Raw genomic sequence first — 14,849 nt, forward strand, 5'->3', positions numbered from 1 at the left:
TTTGGATGATGAATACTGGTCCTAGCTCTGAGCAAAAATGAGAGGAAAGGCTCTTTCACTTCTTCCTAATTCCTTCTTTTCTCCCTTTGTCTAAGGGAGTCCAGCCAGCTGTCAACAGTATTTCTTTGGCAATTTTGTAGTGAGCTCATAACCAAAAAGAGAGCTAAAAGCAGTCATAAACAGCTTAATGCTGGTCCTAATTTGCCAAGTCTTGGAGTGAGTGATAACGATGTACTCAGCCTTCTTCCCATGCCGAGACTGCCAGGATGCTCAGCAACAGACATGGAAGTAGCATTTTTTATCATTTATATTTGTGGTTTTTTCCCTCTTTATCTTTCAAGCAAGAATACACTGGTCTCCAAAAAAGCAGCAGTAACTACTCTAGCTTATCTCAGATGACTTCACCTTCCAACACGATGGTCTTTAATGCTGTGTTTAATGCCAATACTAAGTTCTCAAACTAGATTTTCCTTGTAAACTTCTGTAGCTGAAGCAAAACAGAACGTGCTTCAGAAACAAAATGAGATCTGCCTATGCAACACCTTTCAGATGCCTTCAGTTTCTCCCCTGCCTTTTCATTTGTATCTTTAACAACATAGTATTGTAAAGTGAATATTATGTGATAATGTGAAGGCTGTAAGTCAGAGGCTTTAGCGGAAGTTGTTGGCAATATGCCCAAGCAGGCAGAGGTTTCTGTGCTCAAACTCTAAACCTCACTTGACCATTAAACACCACACCACATCAAGGTCACGTTAACACCTTCGACTCTGGAGACCCACCATATTCTGTTGAAATGAGCACGGCATATCAATCAGTTGGGATGCCCTCCCTCTTCCCAGTCTAAGAGCTATTAAAGTCTTGGCAACAGGAGAGGCTTGGAAGCTTACTGGAGAGCTCTTGGGATCATAACACAGGAAAGTTGAAAGGGCTCTAAAGAGAGCTCCTTGTTTGGTATGAGCATCGGGGCAGTGGTACGGGCACATTGCAAGCCTTCTGTTTTATAGAAGTAGATGGACCTTGCCCATGATGCACAACTTCAGAAAGCTGCCCTTGCCTTACTGATGAGGTTAGTGACCTCAAAATAACTACCATTCTGTTCATAAGATTTGGGACTACAATCACTGATAAAAGTCTGGTGGTGCAAAGCTGTCATAAACATATTTGGGGAAAGAGCACATAGCCCAAGCATCCTTCTACTTCGCCAAACCCCCTCCCCTTGACATGACTACCATTTGAACTTGTGGGTAGCCAGCAAATGGCAAAGCAGACCTGAGGCAAGAGACAACTAGATCTTGGTCAGCTCTAAGTTTAAGTACGTAATGAGAGCTCATGTATTTTTCCACTGGCACTCGCACAGGCTCAGTGTATGATCTCACCTTCTAGTATTGTTTTTGTAAGGATTTAATACCCCGGTTTACCTCTTCAGAGACAAGACGGTTTAACTCTGGCATCCAGATGCAGGTTTTGAGATCCCCTATAAGCTGTTTCTGCCCTCAAGAGTGACTGTCAGCCTCCGCTCCATGGGAGCATCACCAGCCCAGCTTCTGAACTCAGGCAGACAGCAGCATCTGGTTCTTCTGGCACAGGCATTTCCAGTATCTTTCTGAGAAACTAAAGTGTGCCACAGGCTGGGTTCAGCACACTTGCCACCAGTTAAACCATTGCACTGTAAAAACAGAGATATGTGTTTGCACATATGTGAATGTGTTTGCATGGGAGAAACACGTTTGCACCAAAAAAATGCAGCATTTTTACACACTAAATAACATTAGGTGGCCCCGGAGACTAGCTTTGGAAGAAAATGGCTTTTAGAGCTCAGTGCGATGATACTCAGCTTCCAAATGCAGGCACTATTAAGAAGAAGTATATCTAATGCCCACAGAAACCAAAATGAAAGGATTCCCCTGCCAGGAGGCATGACAGTAGTTCTGAGGTACCACGGATCAGCTAAGAAGCACTCACCTCGCAGGATGAGGTTGGAAAGAAGGGGTGTTTTCATTGGCTGCTGCCCTTTGCTCATGATCGCATTTCTTTTCTAACTGCTCTCATTTTTCAACACTGCTTTAAAAAAACTACTCCCAAATGCCCCACCATTCAAGCTGGCAATACTCTTTGCAATCAAAATTGATAAGGCTAGATGGCAAAACAGCCTTTTTTCCTGATTGCCAGCACCAGCTGCTTTGAAAGAGTACCCTTTTTTAATCTCTCTGAAACTTTGTATCTGAAATACCAACTTCCCTGGAAACACTTTCTTTCACTTCCTTCTCTGACAGGAGTAAAATTACTTCAACAAGCATTTCGCTGTAAGAGATGAAAACCCGAGATCAGTGGGATTTCCAAGGCTGTATTTGGTACCTTTTCAATACCGAACTGTGATTTGTAATTTTGATTTGGGCCTCTCTGAAATTACAAAGTTATTTGTGTTCTTTGGTATAGTAAGGAGTGAAAAATAAATCAAGTCTTTCAAGAGACTATAGGTAAGGACTTATCTGTACAAAAATATGATCTGTATAACAATACCCAGACATCACATCTGAAATATGCACATGTGCATGCACTCTATATATTCATACATACATTTACAAACACATACCAATTTCCTAGTTAGCCTAGTAGAAGTGACAAAACCCAGAGGGACATAGCAGTATAAAATCACACAGTCCTTTTCGGGTAAGATTTCCAAGAACGTTCTTAAGCTAAGCTCTTAAAAACTACTAGCAACTGAGGATTTGTGAACCTATCTTACAACAGGAGGCTACAAGACTTCAGTTTTAGTCTTGCAAAATAAAGGTTGAGAGATTATATTAGTGCCTTCTCTCAATTCATTGAGGACATAAAAGCCAAAAACAAAGGCAGGCTATTGAAGTTGATTCAAGAATAAATGGTTACAAACTGGTCAAAATGAATTTAGGCTGGAAATTAGAAGCCCCCTAAGTCTTAGAGCAGTGAAGTCCTGTAAAGACTTCAAAGAAACTCAGAAGACCTCTTACATTGTTGCTGTTTCCCTTAAAATCATCTCCCAGCTAGGTATGGCCAACCCTTCCAGAGGCAGAGTTAAAACCCTAGTAATACGCATGACTCACTCCATCACCAGGGCAGAAGAAGTATCTTGGTGTCTTTGAAAAGATGGATTCTGTTCCAAAAGGAAAAAGCACGTTTATGAATGGCTGAGCTGGCCAGAGAATACGGCACCCCTCAGCTGCATTTGGAACTTTGCTGCTCCAAGCAGACAGCCACGTCGGTGCCTTGCCCTGGCACCTTGCTCCCACGCCTCTGCCCCAGACCTGAGTGGTTTGCCCACAAGCGGCACAGATTCGGTCCCTGCATGCACCCTGTGCTTGGCTTGCAGTGGCCGTGGCCACTGACTTAGAGCAGCAGGAAACCAATCACTCAACCTGCAAAGATGTTTTCTCCAACCAACCCTGGCCATTCACAAATACAATTTTACCCTTGGAATAAAATCCCAAATTCCTCACAAGCCAAAACATGCCCACAGAAGCACAGTACTCGCTTCAGTGAAACGGTGAATGACAGATCCTAGCAATTTCCCCGGGACCCTGTTACCCAGCGAAAACCTGCTCAGCTCTTCGCTAAATCTACAGAAGCAGCCGGGCAGGTACAAGGGCAATGCCAGCACCCGCTGGGATTTGCCTCTTTTGATGCTGAGAGACAGCAGACGAGCCTGCTTTCATTCTCCCTGTTCAAAACGAGGGCTGCATCCTTTCTCTCGGGGGACCGAAGTTGCTGCTAAGCCCCACTGACACCACAGCACCCACGCAGGCTGCTCCCGCGCCAGCCCAGGCGCGTTGTCCTGCCCCTCTCCTTTCAGCAATGTGCTGGCAACAGCTTTACTTTTGTTTCACCGGCTGATCCCTCCATCTGCGCAGTGGCTGGACCCATTCAGTGACCGTGCGCCTGTCTCCCGCTGCTCCTGGCCCCAGCCCCAGTGCAGCCATTGTCTCTGGAAAAGCGGTCAGTCTCCCCAAACAAAAGTCCCCAGAGCTGCGTAAATCCTTCTGACATCAGCCCCACAGCAAAGGCAGCTGAACTTGGACTTTCCCCCCAGCCACGCTTTTCAGCGTTGCTGACCTCGCATCAAAGAAGCACTGAAACAAAGAGCATCCTCACCCCAACGTATGCTCAAACATCCCCTCATCTGCACTGGGACCCATCAAGAGGGTGGCGGAGCTCGAAAGCTGCTGAGCCCTTCTGGGCTGTCTCAGCTTGAAAATCAACAAACAACAGCTCATGGAAGGCCCTAATACTGCCTAGGGGTGACATTCCCAGTGCACCACATGATTTCCATGTAGGAAAACTCCCCCAGTATCTTTACAACCACATACACCAGAGACTGGAGGCACTGCACCCTGCACACCCTTAAGCCACAACAGTCGATAACTGATCTGCAACATTTCCGTACAACAGCATCCCTGCGTTCTCTGCAACGATGGATCAAACCACCACCACACAGCTTCGGTATGCTCATCCTTCCTTTCTTCTCATCAATATGGAAGCATGGGGTGGAAAATGAGGGCCTCACTTGCAGACTACAGGCCTTCTTTTTAAGGATAAAAAGAGGAAAAAACAGAGCAAGGAGAGATTAAAAGTTTTGATTGTCCAGAGGGATCTGGTTTTCACTTGAGCAGAGAAGAGAAAAGCCCTGAAAAAAAACATGCAGGAAAGACTTATCCTGTATTACAGATGCTTACTTAGTCCTTTTCTGTTCTTGACCGGGAATTTTTGTTAACTTCCACTGCAATGTGATGCAGGGTACCTACTTACACAGGACCTACACTGTGCCAGTCATGTACAAATATATAGTGATCACCACGCTACTGATAGGTGATTGAAAATTGAGGAAAAGAATGGATTTTACAGTGAGAAACAAGAATTTCCAGCCAAAATGAGATATGCATTAGTTCGCAGTGGGGACTGTAATAGCACCTGCCCTTACACAATAAGGTTTAATAGACATCTACATGTGCAGCACAGTTTTGATGGAGCGATACTAGACTAAATCTCCCCCATCAAAAGTTTCCTGCATGGCTCAGGACAAGCCATTTACCTCTACTACATACATATCCCTCCCTACCTCCCAGGACCTCTGAAAGATGAAAGACCTTAAGAGCAGCTACTTATTTGAAAGCTGCAGCACCAAGGGCCATGGGAAGCACCTGGAGCATGTACAGGGCAGGTCAGGGCCCCAGAGCAAGGCAAGCCTCTCCTCACACTATGCTGGTGAAGCCTGGCCAGAAGCCTGAGGAGCTGAGCTGGCTTCCTCTTAGCAACATCACCGTGTGCCGTTTAAGCTCACTGGAGACAAGGATCACTCACAGGTCTCAGAAAGAAGACAAGTCCCAGGGATCACGCACAGCTAGAGATGTTTAACTAGCACTTAAACAACTATCAGCTCTGCTAAAGCCACTTACTTCCAAACAGATCCTTGCAACTCCAAAATACTATTTCCATTTCTGCAACAGGTCTGTGAGATTGTTCCATGACCACTGATAGAATCACCCAGGAGCAACTCTATGATTGATGCCTCTGCCATAGAAGGCCACCAGACCTGCTGCTGCTAGATGAGGGAACTGTGGAAGACCCAAACTCCCATTTCTCCTGCAGACACAGCCCCACTTCTCATTTCAAACTACCTACTGGGGCTGGGGGGCTTCTCTCTATATTTTTCTGCTGTGTGCACTTCATGATTGATGGCAATGGCATGAGATAAACGAGGTTCTGAGGAGCCAGGGGATCTACTTTTCTATATAATTCATCAAAAACATAAGAAAATCTGAACATCTTAAAGCGAAAAACCAGTCACCAGGCTGCATTTTGAAGAAGAAAGAAAGAGGAGTTTCATTAATTCAGACACATTGAAAAGCAACAAGGGTCAAGACTACCAAGTTCATACATACACAGTTCAGTTTGGTTTACCTAGATATTTTCATCTCCCACCATAGTCATTGAGGTTGTGATGATACAATTCAGTCACATTTATGAAGCTGTGATTGAAAGCTAGGTAATATTCTCCAAATTAGGAGGAAAAAAAAATTACAAAAGCCCTCATGGTCTCACTAACCCTTCTCAGCCAAGTACATGAGTCAGAAAAGCCTCTCCAAGCCGGTCACAATAATAACTCGAGAATTCCAAATACCTCATATTTACAAAGTGACAGCTTTCAAAAAAGAAACTTAGAGCCCTCCAGGGTAAAGAATAGCCTGAAATATTATTTAGCTTTTCTCTGACTTCCTCCTGATGCAGCCAATATAAACTTTCCCATTTTCTGCTATTTTTTTCTCTTTGAGAGTATCATGCTTTATAACACAAACATGAAATCCCACAATTCCAGTTGCCATTGTGTTTGGCATCTTTATTGCCAGGGCTATTTTTAGAATCATAGAATCATTTAGTTTGAAAAGACCTTTAAGTTGATTGAGTCTAACCATCAACCCAGGATGGTCAAGTCCACCACTAAACCATGTCCCTAAGCATCACCACATCTACACGTCTTTTAAATACCTTCAGGGATGGTGACACAGCCACTTCCCTAGGCAGCCAGTTCCTGTGCTTGACAACCCTTTTGATGTATGAAGCTTCCTACAAATCGTGGCTTTGGGTCATTAGTATGCCAAGCATTTTTTTATTTATTTTTATAGACAGTTCACCTTCAGGTTTCTTGGGATTTTAATGCTGCTCAAAGGCTTCAAAGAATATTAGCACTTTCAGCATTACTCACTTGTGTGATTTGTTTTCATCCTCCATAAAGATGAGAGAGGACTTTGAGTGTTTCCTCTCTGTGTCTGACAAATGTTAACAATGGGTATTTGCATAAGAAAGGCTCATGATTTATATTTTGATTTTCAATCTATAGTCAAGATAAGCCTAACCAGAGATCACTTTGGGAAGATAAACATTTATCCCATTTTTCTTTTGACAAGCTGAAAAAGCAGAAGTTCAGAATATATTCAAAGGGAGGATGCAGCCTTCCCCCACTAAATTTATAGACTACATTATCAGAGCTGGCCTTCACTTTCCTCCCCTCCTCCCCTTTTCTGTGCAGAAAATCTGTAAAGCAAGGACCTTGTACTCTTTTTTTTTTTTTTTTTTTTTTTTTAAAGCTCTCAGCACTTGGTGGTGGTGTCTGAATAATTAATCATACTACATTTGTATATGGTTATGCATGCAGAACTATTTGGACCAGAAAATAACAATAAGGACACGTACAGAAACCATGTACACATTCTGAGACTGCCTGGCTAATGGCAGCAGAAACACAGCCTATGTGTTTAGCGTTGTCTTCTTAGAAGGAATAAATACCTTAGCACTCAAACCCGTTCATGTGACAGTGAGATTGTATTGCTAGTACCATAAACCCTAAGAAGAGTTCAGACCCCAAACAAAAAATCATGTTATGGGCAGGATGACTTTTTTCCCCTGAAAAAAATAATTCCGCAAGTCTTTTCCACCTATTTAACTTAAGAGATGCTTTCAGCAGATAAGGTTAGCACAGTACATATGTCCCTCTCCAAATCCTCACTCATCTTCCTCACTAATCACACCTGAGATTCAGCTGGCTGCTCATGCCTAGCATTCATTCTGCATGGCTTTCTGAGTCTTTGTGGAAACCACAGCTTCAAAGACATTATTCCTTATGGTATTTTTTAGCCACTGCAGCGTTTTTCCTGTGCCCACATCCCTTACCTGCGGGGCTTTTCCTAGCAATTATGATTTACACTGCTCTGTTGCACAGCATTTTTAACTGTGGGATTTTGCCCTACCTCATTCCAAATGCACAGTTCCCAACTTCATCAGTTATAACCAGTGTGCTGGCATCTCACCCAGCTCTTCATCTGACAGCCAAACTACTTACTCACTCAAGCTGGCACACACTGCTCCCTGATCCTGCGCTGTCTTTAGGATATAAACAGCCATTCAGGGGAGCATTCCTTATTTCTCTTCTCACCTTTATCCCTGCACCCCAGTGTGAGGCTGATACCTGAGCACTATTCCCTTGGGTATAGTGTTACAAATCCACCCTCTGTTGCCTTCCCCATGTGCCACAGTGGTTGTATTGAGGTTACCTAGTAGGGCATGCCCCAGCAAGTCTCAGGGGACATACATGAGATCTACTGGAGTGATCTGTGGCTCCCATCCAGCCTGCGTGCTCCAGCTCCTTGGCACAGCAGAGAACGGGAAAGGACGGTGCGTGCTCTGGTCATGCCCCAACGTGGAGTTTGGACATGGCTGTGGCACACACCCAAACGCAGATGCTGGGAAGCTCTCTGCAGCATGGGCATTGTATTGAACAAAAGCTGTCATTGCATTTCATAGCTACTTGGCTTGAAAATGTGAGACACTGAAGATTATTAAATGCCTCTGAAATTCATGCCACCAAGCATGGCATTCCTTACTGCCTGCCAGGACAAACAAAACCAAGTCATTACATTAACATCTATATCCCCCAGAGTGTTAGATGTTGGCAAAGCGTGATGCTGGAGAAGGGGGGGAAGGGCTGGAGATGCAGACAGGAGGGAGGGGAGGAGTCTTCCCTTACATACAGAAATAAAAGTAAAGTCTCAACCAGAGCTTGTGAAGCTGTCCTTTCTATGACCTTCTCCAGCCTGCATTTACCAAGAGCATTGAGGAAATCACTCCAATTACTATGCATTTGAGGAGCAGGTTTTCACTGGCACATAAGCACGTGTGAGCCAGAGATGCCAGAATCACAGCACTCCAGACTAATGTAGTTCTCAAATGTGCACATCATGGCTGATAAGGGCATGAGCAGTGGGGGAAGAAAAGCACAGGCTCTCACAACGCAGGTCTTCTGTTTTTCAGCCTGAAAAAATGCAGTTTGTGTGTGGGGCACGCTCCAGCTCGGGTGTCTGGGTGGCTCTTCCTACCCCCAGTTTCCATTCCCCTCTCTTGCTGTGACTTCGAATGCTCTTGTTTGCTCCACTTCTGAATGACTCTCTTCTCCCTTCCCTGGCCAGTGGAGCACAATCCTGCTGTTTTACACCACCCACGAACCTTTGGCTGTATCACGAACTGGAAGAACAGCTGTTGCCTACTCTCACCATCTTGCCAAGCAACTCCTTTTGCTTTTCCTTTTGCTGAATATTTGCAGTTGGAAGACCCCCTGCAAGCTGCCTAAGTGTTAAGTACTGTGGACCCCAGGGACGCATGACCCTGCAGAGCAGCAGACAGCCTGCTCTGTAACTGCTCTGACTACCATGGAGGTGGGTGGATTTCTCTAGAACTCTCTAAAAGGTTGAGAACTAACCTGGGAAGAGATAAGGAATCAAATTAAGTTCTTAAGTGGACTGTTAAATTAATTGGATTACAACACAGGAGAAAAGAAAGCCAAAGGCAAACAAAAAAAATAACCTTAACTCTACTAAGGCACAATGCTCCAGAATGGACAAAAAGATTTGGAAAATCTGCAAAGGTACAAACACATGAGAGAGTGTGAGGTTTCATGCCAATCTTCCAGATCCCGCTTAATGTATCCTATTGTTTGGCTATATAGGGGAAAAAAAAAAAAAAAGTCTTTTTAGTGGGATTTAATCTTTTAATTTCTACAACAGTAATTGTTATTTATGCTGGAGAATTTCTCCATATGAGGACTTTATCCTCAAGCAGAGGTACCTTTGAAAGAAAAACCCCTCATCTATGAAGGTGAGATGAGATTCAGTAAAAAGATATCAGATACAGATAATCCTCCCAGAAAGTACAGCTGGCTATTACTTTACTATTTAGGAGAAATGCAGTTAGGGAACTAAAAATTCATGATGGTTTTATATAGGTGGCCATGAACAAGTAACATCTTGCAAGTCTTAGAAAATTCTTTATCTATACATACAAGTGAATTTCTAAAAGAGCAGCTGGATGCACTTATTTTGGGGGGGAACTTGGGAATAAAGGACAGATTCAACCCATTCAATTTCAACAACCTATTGGAGGAATTTCATAGCAGTCCACCAGAGACCTGAATCTCTGCCTCTGTCCCAGTGGTGGTGTGAGGGGGAGTCCAACAGTGGAGCCCAGAGTGACCCTCCTTCTTCATCGGGGCTCTGCAGGGAAGTGTTACAAGTTCGGTCTGATAACACCAGGTCTGAGTCTGCAAAGACCTATTTGAGTAATCAGATTTGGCAAAAAAGGAGAATGCAACAGCTTTACTGAAAGCAACCAGCTGTCCTCCAGGAGAATATCCCACACAACCTGAACAAGCACGGCGAGATTTAGCCAAGTATGAGCATCATTATTGAATTTAATTTACGTAAATATGAGGTATTACTTGCATATAACTTTGCAGCGACAGGCCTCTGGTTATTGTAACCTCTCCCTGCACAGTCTACCCCCTGCAATGAACTTAGAGAAAAATCATTTTGATTCAGTACAGTATGAACAGGCTACTCCTTCCTCCAGCAGGTACTTCGTATGTCAGAGCACTTCATATACTTGTTACCAGCAAGCACAGTCCCTTTTAGTACAAGAAAAATACTTTGGCAATAAAAAACCAATAGGCAGCAGCTACAGACACTATTATTTAAATAATAGGAACTTCAGAGTCACCTTTTGAAAGGTAAAATAAATAAATCCTTACTGCAAAGCCAACATACCAAAGCATTCTGGGCTTTCCTATCTGCAACAGCAGAGCAAGACTTGAGTGGTTTTGAGGCTCTGGAAAAGGAAGTTGTTGATAGATACAAAAGGCCACCAGACAAAAAATGGAAGTAGTTAGTGCATGAACTAGCAACAGAGGGAAAATGCAAGGATTTATTTGACAATCCTTTCTACAACACCCCAGCAATCTGATAAATGGTTGGGACTTTCCTCTGGAAAAAAAGGAGTTGAGTATGGCTTATTTTTTAAGGATAACATGGAACTAAATCTCTTTCCCTCGATACTGCCAAAAGCCCTATTATGAAAAAAAAAAAAAAAAAAAAAAAGTGGAAAAGCAGCAGCTATCTGTGCAGTGCTGCAAAGGCTCGCTCACTCACTCACTCACTCACTCACTGATTTTAAAACTCTAAACTTGTTTTTGTAAGGATCCTGCAGGGATTAGTCCATGTTGTAGGAAAGGTGGTCATACTTTTTCTTGGAAACCAAGTGGCCAGCTACCCTTTTAAGGCTACAGCTGCAGCGAGAGGAACAACATACGATGGCCAAATATGGAGCCAGGCTGAAGCTGCTGAAGCCATTTCTTTTGTTGGACCCAAGCCACCGATTCTGCTTTTTTTACTGCATGTTGCGTTCAGCTAGCCCAGATATAATAAAGGCACTGAGATGCAGGAACACCCGTGCCTTCCCTTCAAAATATTTCCTCTGGAAGTACTGCACAGCCTAATTAAATAATGACATTTGCAACAGGAATGATAACGCAAAAATTAGAGCAGTATTTCAGCTCACATCGCACACCTCCTTGACAAGCAGCCCAAAGTAGTTGACAGTATGCAGAACGTCATGTTGTGCTGTGAGACCTGATGTGCTCAGAAAAATAAAACCCATCATCGGTCTGTGCTGCAGTGGAGGAAATGGGCAAGGAGCTCCCCCAGGAGCCCCCGCACACAGTGCTCGGTCACCTGAACCTGCGCAGCGGTGTGCTGAGCTGCCTGCCTGCCTTCCAAAGGCAAGGGCGCCTGCCAGCATTGTGTATCTAAAGGCAATAGTGCTGCTGAGAAATAAATGCAAAGCACGGCCGCTCAGAGACTCGCAGATCACCACCGAGATATTATTTGGCTCCTGTGCAGCTCAGCACCAGGCCCTGGCTGGCAGCTGAGCAATGGGTTTTGGCCGGGACAATGAGGGGGCACGTGGCCCTGATGGGTGGCAGGTATGTAAGGGGACTACTGGAAAGGTGCTTGGCCAGACTTGCCAGGCACACTGAGGAAACTGCTCAGTATTATTATATAAAACCCTGGAAGCAAACGACGGTGAATAAAATCAGCTGGGCTCATCCAGAGACGATTTGGCCTGTAGGTATAGCTATCACCATTCCTTCACTTCCATAATCAGCTTGAGGAAGGAAATTAAAAGCAAACAAGGAGACACCATAGCAATATCTCTTCATCAAATAAGGAGGAGCAAATAAGAGCAAGAGGCAATAAATCCACAGTTGCTCTTCCCTGGCCCTACTTCTCAAAGACATTGTTTTGTCCTGCTCTGTCCCTGCCTTCGCTCTGCCTCCCGCTGGCACAAGCATTTGCTCAGCTCTGCGGTGAGCCAGACCAGGGGAACTAATCCAGGCTGAAACTAATCTAGCAAAGCTGAATTAGAGCACGGGGGCAGGAATGCATGGCCAGGGCAGTTGGGAAGGGCAAAACCAGCTGCCTCAGCAGCAGTACCCCTGGGGGTCATCTTGAACCAGCTGTGAACAATAGTGTTAGAGTCCGTACCTGTGAGTGCAGCTGCTATCATAGCAGGAAAAACAGTTTGTGTGGCCACAGGTACACGGGGACTTTAAGCTCAGTGGTTTGGATGCTTGCTAGCAGTAGAGACAAGAAAGCACAGAGCTCAGCACATGCAGCAGAGCCCGCTTGACAAGGTGGGTAAATATTCAAGCAGTTAGCTCTGTGCTGATGCAGCTACACAGTTAGCTGTGATTTAATGCCAGCTCCAGCGCATTCATATCCATCATAGTTGCCACAGAGAATTAAGCACTGCAAGTGTAGGTCAAGAACTAGAGCTGGTCCCGTTTCTTCAAAACCAAATTGATGTTCCAAATGCAAAAAGCAGTAGGAGTTTTAACATTGGTTTTTTCCATTTTAGCCATTTGTAAATAGCCTTTAAGAACACTGAAAGGAGTACCACCACCCCAAAATCAGTCACAAGGAACAATTTATTCTCTTAACCTTTGACCTCCCTCTCCAGCCACCTTCAATTTAAAGCAGCATTCATTAGTGGTATAATCGTGCTGGCTACCAAAGAATTACAGCAGAAATGAGTTAGATCCACCCATGACTAAACACTGCAATGCCTCCTTCCCTCCACAGATTCCCTGCTTGTGCCCAGCTCAGCCCTAAGCCACTGCATTGCTTTCACCAAACCCAGGGCTGAACCCATTGCTGGCAGAAAGCAGAGCAAATTGAGGCTGTTAATGAGCGCTGACTCGCAATAGTTTCTCAGGAGCCATTACACTGTCAAGGCAGATCCAAGCGCAGAGCTCTTCAGCCACTGGAATGCACTATCCCTCGCCTTGACATGCTTCCCGCACCCGGGAGAGCCAAGGGGAACTGGCATCAAGCTGGGCTGGCTCCACACCAGCTGAAAATGCCCTGGAGCTAATATTCAGTTGCCCTGACAGGGTGCATTTAAGACCCTTATGTGCCTCTCTAGCAGTTCAAGGTGACCTCCTCAAGGAAGGTCACTGCACTAAACTCCATCCTTGACAAAGGAGGAGGGGGGAAGAAGGAAGGAAGGAAGCGCATTAGAAAAATGAATTTTCTGGTAATTAGTTTGCAACATAGTGTAAGTAAATGATAGTTAATCTTAAATTAAATGCCACACAGTAGAAAGGAATACGAAGAGAGTGAGGAAGACGGACACATGGCACACACACACACCCAGCTTGCAATTAACTCACAAGTGCACCAGGCTCTCTCTGCAGAGTCACTATGGAAGTAACAAACACTTACGCCATGCCAGAGCTGGATGCCATGTTCCTGATATCTCAGAGGAGGGCTTGATTCTGCTATCAATTACGCCACCAGAAACTTCAAGTAACTCCCTTTAAATCCGTGAAAATGGGATCAAAACCAGGCCCAAGGTTCCTGCTCTACAAAGCTTGCTGTGTGCTGTTGACAGTTAAAATGATGAGCAAAGACACCAAACCTCAGGGAAAGAGGGAAAAATAAAGGTGACCAAGCAGCTGGAAAAGGGGCTGGAGAAGAAAAAAACGCTCTTAGCAAAACAGATACAGCTTCCCTTTCATGCTTCTTTCGTTATGTTTAGTGGAGACCAAGGGTGTTTTGCTTTTAAAAAAGCCAGGTGTGGCAGTAGGAATGGAGAGAACCTGAGCAGAGATTAATGGGAGTTTCAGAGAAAAAAGGAATTAACTGACTTTCCTCTAAAAGCTTTTAATGATATTCAGTCCAGGTCAGTCTCCTGATTTCCCAGGGTTGATACCAGTCTTTGGCTGGCAGGAAAGCCTGTGGGTGCTGTCCTACCCTGTCACACAGATAAGACTCTTCTTTTACTAAAAGAGCACACACAAGATACTATGCAAAGGGAACTGGTGTCAACATAGCTTCTTCCTCAAAAACTCTGCTAAGCCTGAAAATCTAGCGGTTGAGCTGTACTTCCATTTTGACCTGGGCAGTCTCCTCCAGCAGGTATGAACTTTCCTAACCCCAACCAGCAGAGCTCTGCTCTGCCTGTCAATAAAAATCAAAGAGCCTGTGTGCACCGATGACTCAGATACATGATGGAAAATTGGTGCAAAATTCACCTTGCACATGCACACGTACACATATTTGCATGCATGCACGTGCATGTGATCAAATTTAATTTTGGACAATACTTGAACACTTCAGGCTGAATGGTAAAACAGCCAAAATCAGAATCTGCCAATCACTGACATGAACTTAGAAATGCAAAATATGCCTGATACCCTGGTTCATGGTGCTGCGACTTCACTGGCTGTCAGAAATCGTGCAGGAATGGGCCAGAAATCCTCTCAAACAAGTAGGCAAGTGGAGCCAGTGGGGAAGGCAGCCCTGTGTTTTTGCTGGTAGGAGGGACACTCGCCTCCCAGTCCGTTTTCAGGCAACCAGGAACTCACCCAGGAGGGCTCTTTTTAAAGGTACTGCATAAATGCAAATATGTTTTAACTTTTTGCACTACATAAA

General features: G+C 44.5%; 1 protein-coding gene across 3 annotated transcripts in view; it reads right to left on the bottom strand.

Annotated features, from left to right (window-relative positions):
* The window catches only part of NHS (NHS actin remodeling regulator), a 271,085-nt gene that overhangs the window by 147,272 nt on the left and 108,964 nt on the right, over nucleotides 1–14,849 (bottom strand). The window lies entirely within an intron of this gene.

The sequence above is a fragment of the Falco punctatus genome (assembly GCF_963210335.1).
Source record: "Falco punctatus genome assembly, chromosome: 2".
Classification (NCBI taxonomy): Eukaryota; Metazoa; Chordata; class Aves; order Falconiformes; family Falconidae; genus Falco; species Falco punctatus.